The sequence below is a fragment of the Ctenopharyngodon idella genome, chromosome 8, assembly GCF_019924925.1.
Source record: "Ctenopharyngodon idella isolate HZGC_01 chromosome 8, HZGC01, whole genome shotgun sequence".
NCBI lineage: Eukaryota > Metazoa > Chordata > Actinopteri > Cypriniformes > Xenocyprididae > Ctenopharyngodon > Ctenopharyngodon idella.
Genome location: NC_067227.1, coordinates 11,751,671 through 11,757,775, shown reverse-complemented (window position 1 = coordinate 11,757,775; position 6,105 = coordinate 11,751,671).

Sequence of the window (6,105 nt, the reverse complement as noted above, 5' to 3'; positions counted from 1 at the left end):
AAACTTTGTGTTCATTTGCAAAGAACTCAAAGGTTTTGAGAGTGAATGCAAAGTTTCTGAATGCAAAACATTTGCGAGAAAACATTAAAATTAATTTTTCCTCCCATCTCATATTTTACATCTCACATTTTTAGCCCCTCACATGACCCACAACCAAAATAAGCAATTAAGGATTCAACTGTCAGAAAATACATTTTAGTGGTTCATCTCTAACAATAGTGCCAATGTAGTTTATGCAGTGGTAAAAAACAAACAAAAAAAAAAAAAAACACTTTATTAAATATCATATTTATCAAAATTAAATATGATTTTTGTTTGATATCAATAACTGTTTAGGGGGTTATTTTATGGTGCCAAAATCTCTTTTCTTTTTTCTTTTTTTTTTTTTTTTTTTACTTTACTGTAGCTACTGAAAGGCTTAATAGTTATTCTAATATCAACTTCTACTTTATTGCTTTAACAGTTAAACTAATCAATAGCAAAATAAAAAATATAAATGTATGTACAGTATCTCACAGAAGTAAGTACACCCCTCACATTTTTGTAAATATTTTATTATATCTTTTCATGTGACAACACTGAAGAAATGACACTTTGCTACAATGTAAAGTAGTGAGTGTACAGCTTATATAACAGTGTAAATTTGCTGTCCCCTCAAAATAACTCAACACACAGCCATTAATGTCTAAACCGCTGGCCACAAAAGTGAGTACACCCCTAAGTGAAAATGTCCGAACTGGGCCCAAAGTGTCAATATTTTGTGTGGCCACCATTATTTTCCAGCACTGTCTTAACCCACTTGGGCATGGAGTTCACCAGAGCTTCACAGGTTGCCACTGGAGTCCTCTTCCACTCCTCCATGACGACATCACGGAGCTGGTGGATGTTAGAGACCTTGCACTCCTCCAATAGGGTTTAGGTCTGGAGACATGCTTGGCCAGTCCATCACCTTTACCCTCAGATTCTTTAGCAAGGCAGTGGTCGTCTTGGAGGAGTGTTTGGGGTCGTTATCATGTTGGAATACTGCCCTGCGGCCCAGTCTCCGAAGGGAGGGGAACATGCTCTGCTTTAGTATGTCACAGTACATGTTGGCATTCATGGTTCCCTCAATGAACTGTAGCTCCCCAGTGCCGGCAGCACTCATGCAGCCCCAGACCATGACACTCCCACCACCATGCTTGACTGTAGGCAAGACACACTTGTCTTTGTACTCCTCACCTGGTTGCCGCCACACACGCTTGACACTATCTGAACCAAATAAGTTTATCTTGGTCTCATCAGACCACAGGACATGGTTCCAGTAATCCATGTCCTTAGTCTGCTTGTCTTCAGCAAACTGTTTGTGGGCTTTCTTGTGCATCATCTTTAGAAGAGGCTTCCTTAAGGGACGACAGCCATGCAGACCAATCTGATGCAGTGTGCCGCATATGGTCTGAGCACTGACAGGCTGACCCCCCCACCCCTTCAACCTCTGCAGCAATGCGGACAGCACTCATACGTCTATTTTCCTAACACAACCTCTGGATTTGACGCTGAGCATGTGCACTCAACTTCTTTGGTCGACCATGGCGAGGCCTGTTCTGAGTGGAACCTGTCCTGTTAAACCGCTGTATGGTCTTTGCCACCGTGCTGCAGCTCAGTTTCAGGGTCTTGGCAATCTTCTTATAGCCTACGCCATCTTTATGTAGAGCAACAATTCTTTTTTTCAGATCCTCAGAGTTCTTTGCCATGAGGTGCCATGTTGAACTTCCAGTGACCAGTATGAGAGAGTGAGAGCGATAACACAAAATTTAACAAACTTGCTCCCCATTCACACCTGAGACCTTGTAACACTAACGAGTCACATGACACCGGGGAGAGAAAATTGCTAATTGGGCCCAATTTGGACATTTTCACTTAGGGGTGTACTCACTTTTGTGGCCAGTGGTTTAGACATTAATGGCTGTGTGTTGAGTTATTTTGAGGGGACAGCAAATTTACACTGTTATACAAGCTGTACACACTATACATTGTAGCAAAGTGTCATTTCTTCAGTGTTGTCACATGAAAAGTTATAATAAAATATTTACAAAAATGTGAGGGGTGTACTCACTTCTGTGAGATACTGTATATATTACATGATTTTATGTTGTATTCTTTGATCAGTTTTAACATTTTTATTACATATTCGTTCCTGAAATTCACCCTCCTGCTTGGATCAGGATAATCCTGTTTTTTTTGTTGTTTTTTTTTTGGATCAAAAATATCCCAATCTTACTAAAAAGTTTTGAAGAACAAAAACTGATGATTTGATCCAGATTAATACCAAGATTGGATTTTGTGACATAATCCGATTTCAGAATCCTTTTTTTCTTTTGAACAACCCATCAAGATTTGATCCAATATGATCAGATTAAAATCTGATCAGATTACTTTTGAACAACTGGGCCCAGAAGATTCCACAGCATTCCTGGACACTTAATTTGCTTAGTTGTAATTCATAAGCAGGAATTATTCTAATTCTAAATGAGCTTGCACATATGCCCTATTTACGAATGATTGTAATTCATTACCATACACACGTCTAACTATCATATCCTAGGTTTATGAAGTATTGTGAATCTGGAGTAGAGTTTTCAGGAAAGTCCATTTTACTTGCAAATATACAGTGTTTATGAAAGTTTCATGAATGAGGCCCAATGTGTGCAACCTGACCTTCCAGTGGTTCTATCTTAATGTTATAAAGTGACAAGAATATTTTTTTGTGTGCCAAAAAAACAAAATAACGACTTTTCAACAATATCTAAATGGGCAGATTTCACTGTTTCATGAAGCTTGTAAGCTTTATGAATCTTTTGTTTCAAATCAGTGATTCAGATCTCCTATGAAACGACTAAACTGCTGAAATCACATGACTTTGGTGCTCCGATTCACTGATTCGATTCGTAAAGCTCGGAGTGTTTTGAAATCGGCCCATATAGATATTGTTGGAAAGTCTTTATTCTGTTTTTTTTTTTTTTGGCGCACAAAAAGTATTCTTGTCGCTTTATAATTTTAAGATAGAACCACTGAACTCACATGAACTTTTTCAAATGTTTTTAGTACCTTAATGAACCTTAAGAGTTTGAATGGCATTACTGTCTATGGAGGCCTCACTGAGCTATAAGATTTCATCAACAATATCTTAATTTGTGTTTGGAAGATCAACGAAGGTCTTATGGCTGTAGAACGACATGAGGGTGAGTAATAAATGACATTATTTTCATTTTTGGGTGAACTAACCCTTTAAGCAACTGCTGTTGATGGAACGGCAACGACGACCGGAAGTAAACTGTCAAATGCCATAGCTAAAGAACGCAAAAATCGCTAAGCAACAACAAAGAGGAGGGCATAATGGATTATTTAATCATTTGACATAGTAAAAAATAAATTACATTTAAATAATAGCAAGAGAATGGTTGCTTTTTGTAAAGATCCAATCTCTGGGCTGCTGTTCCACTCCTAGCCTGCAGGGGGTGCCCTCCTTAAGCTTCCATGTCATGCTCCCTCCAGGTCTCCAGATGGCACTTTAACCCCAAGCTCAGTGGGGTTAAAGTCCTCGGCTTCCCTTGGCTGACTTTACACAACCCACACATTGACTGGTCCCAAGGGGTCATTAGAACTTGGGAAACTGACTGCCAAATTTTAGATAATGCCTTCTGCCATTCTTCCAAGCTATTAGAGACATTTTCAGAACCCTCACTAGACATCTCCAGGAGGAGATCTGCATTTATTTCCCATTAGACCCAATCCACAGAAGTCATGGCCGTTCCCAAAATGGAGCCAGTCGCAACCAAGTCTCTTGCTCATTATCCTGAGTTATCCCGAGTCCCCCAGGAGTATGCGGACCTCAAGGAAGTCTTCAGTAAAACCCAAGCTGCCACACTACCACCTCATAGAGCTTATGACTGTACTATTGAATTAGTTCCTGGTACTTGCCCACCACGTGGAAGGCTCTATTCCCTCTCTGGCCCTGAGAGATTAGCCATGGACAAATCTCAAAGAAGCCTTGGACTGTGGATTCATCCGTCCATCCACCTCACCTGCAGGGGCCGGCTTTTTCTTCGTTGAAAAGAAGGACGGGGGTCTCCGACCCTGCATAGACTATCGGGGTTTTAATTAGATAAATTAGATATTTTAGAATCCGTGAGGGGGAGGAGTGAAAGACAGCATTCAACACCCCGACAGGCCACTACGAATACCAGGTAATGCCATTTGGCCTGGTCAATGCACCAGCCATCTTCCAAGCCTTTATTAATGATGTTCTCAGAGAAATGCTGAATATATTTGTGTTTGTCTCTCTGGATGATATTTAGATTTTTCTCCTGCAATTACGAAGAGCATGTTCAGCAGGTCAAACAGGTCTTGGCCCAGCTACTGAAACATAAGCTTTATGTAAAGTTGGAAAAGAGCGAATTTCATGTTCCAGAAATTTCCTTCCTCAGCTTCACAGTATCAAAAGGCAGCCTTCAGATGGATCCAGGCAAGATACAAGCAAGTTTGGAATGGCCTCGACCAACTTCAGTGAAGCAGGTACAGCGCTTTCTGGGATTTTCCAATTTTTATAGAAGATTCATTAGAAACTTCAGTTCTGTTGCCGAGCCTCTTTCCGCATTGACCAGGAATTCAACTAGGCCATTTGTGTGAACCAGCAGAGCAGATCACACCTTCAACAGACTAAAACAGCTCTTTACATCTGCCCCAATCTTAACCCTCCCTGATCCAGAGCTCCCTTTTGTGTTGGAGGTGGACGCCTCTGACGTGGGAGTAGGCGCTGTCTTGTCACAGAGAAGTAAGTGCGATGACAAGCTTCACCCGTGTGCTTTCTTCTCTCGTCAGCTTACCCCAACACAGAGGAATTATGATATTGGGAACCGGGAGCTGCTGGCTGTCAAGATGGCTTTAGAGGAGTGGAGGCACTGGCTGGAGGGGGACAAACAGCCATTCCTCATCTGGACGGACCACAAAAATCTCACTTACATCCAGCAGGCAAAGAGACTGAATGCCCGACAAACCCGCTGAGCCCTCTTTTTTTTTAATCAGTTTAACTTTACTCTCTCCTATCGCCCAGGTTCTAAGAATCTCAAGCCAGACGCACTCTCAAGGCAGTTTGAACCACCAGAAGTGGAGTGTTGTCCAGAACCCATTCTCCCCACTTCCAGAGTGGTAGCTCCCATACAATGGGATATTGAAATAGCAGTTAAGAGGGCCCAACGGCAGCAGCCAGGTCCAGGTAATGGCCCTCCAGGGTGTCTCTTTGTTCCTAACCTTCTACGTTCTAAGGTTTTGCAGTGGGCTCATGCTTCTCTCACTTCTGGACACCCTGGGATCACTAAGACATGCAAGCACATCCAGAGAAAATTCTGGTGGCCTAGATTGCACAGGGACGTCTGGGCTTTTGTTGCCACTTGCTCCGTCTGTGCTCAGAACAAGGAGCCAAGGACCCACCCTCATGGTCTGCTGCACCCGCTGCCCATTCCAAGACGCCCTTGGTCCCACATTTCCTTGGACTTCATTACAGGCTTGCCACAGTCTCAAGGAAACACGGTAATCCTTGTAGTGGTAGACAGATTTTCTAAGACTTGTCAACTCCTTCCTTTGTCCAAGCTCCCCACAGCTAGCCAATCTGCGGAACTATTGATGAAGCATGTGTTCGGAATCCACGGCTTTCCCCAGGATATGGTTTCTGATCGGGGCCCGCAGTGTACTTCCTGGTTCTGGAAGGCGTTTGGCTGACTCATCGGATCTTCCATCAGCCTGTCCTCCGGCTTCCACCCCCAGTCAAATGGCCAAACTGAGAGGGTAAATCAAGAAATTGAAAAGACACTGAGGTGCCTGGTTGCAGACAACCAATCCACATGGAGCTCTCATTTAATATGGGCTGAATTTGCACATAATACCCTTTACCATTCCTCACTAGGTATGTCCCCTTTTGAGTGTCAGTATGGTTTCCCTCCCCCTTCCCGGACAGGAACCAGAGGTTGATGTTCCAGCTGCCACACAGCTGTTCCGCCGGTGCCGGCGTTCCTGGCAAAGAGCACGTATTGCCTTATTGAGGGCTGCCCGACAACAACGGAGGCAGGCAAA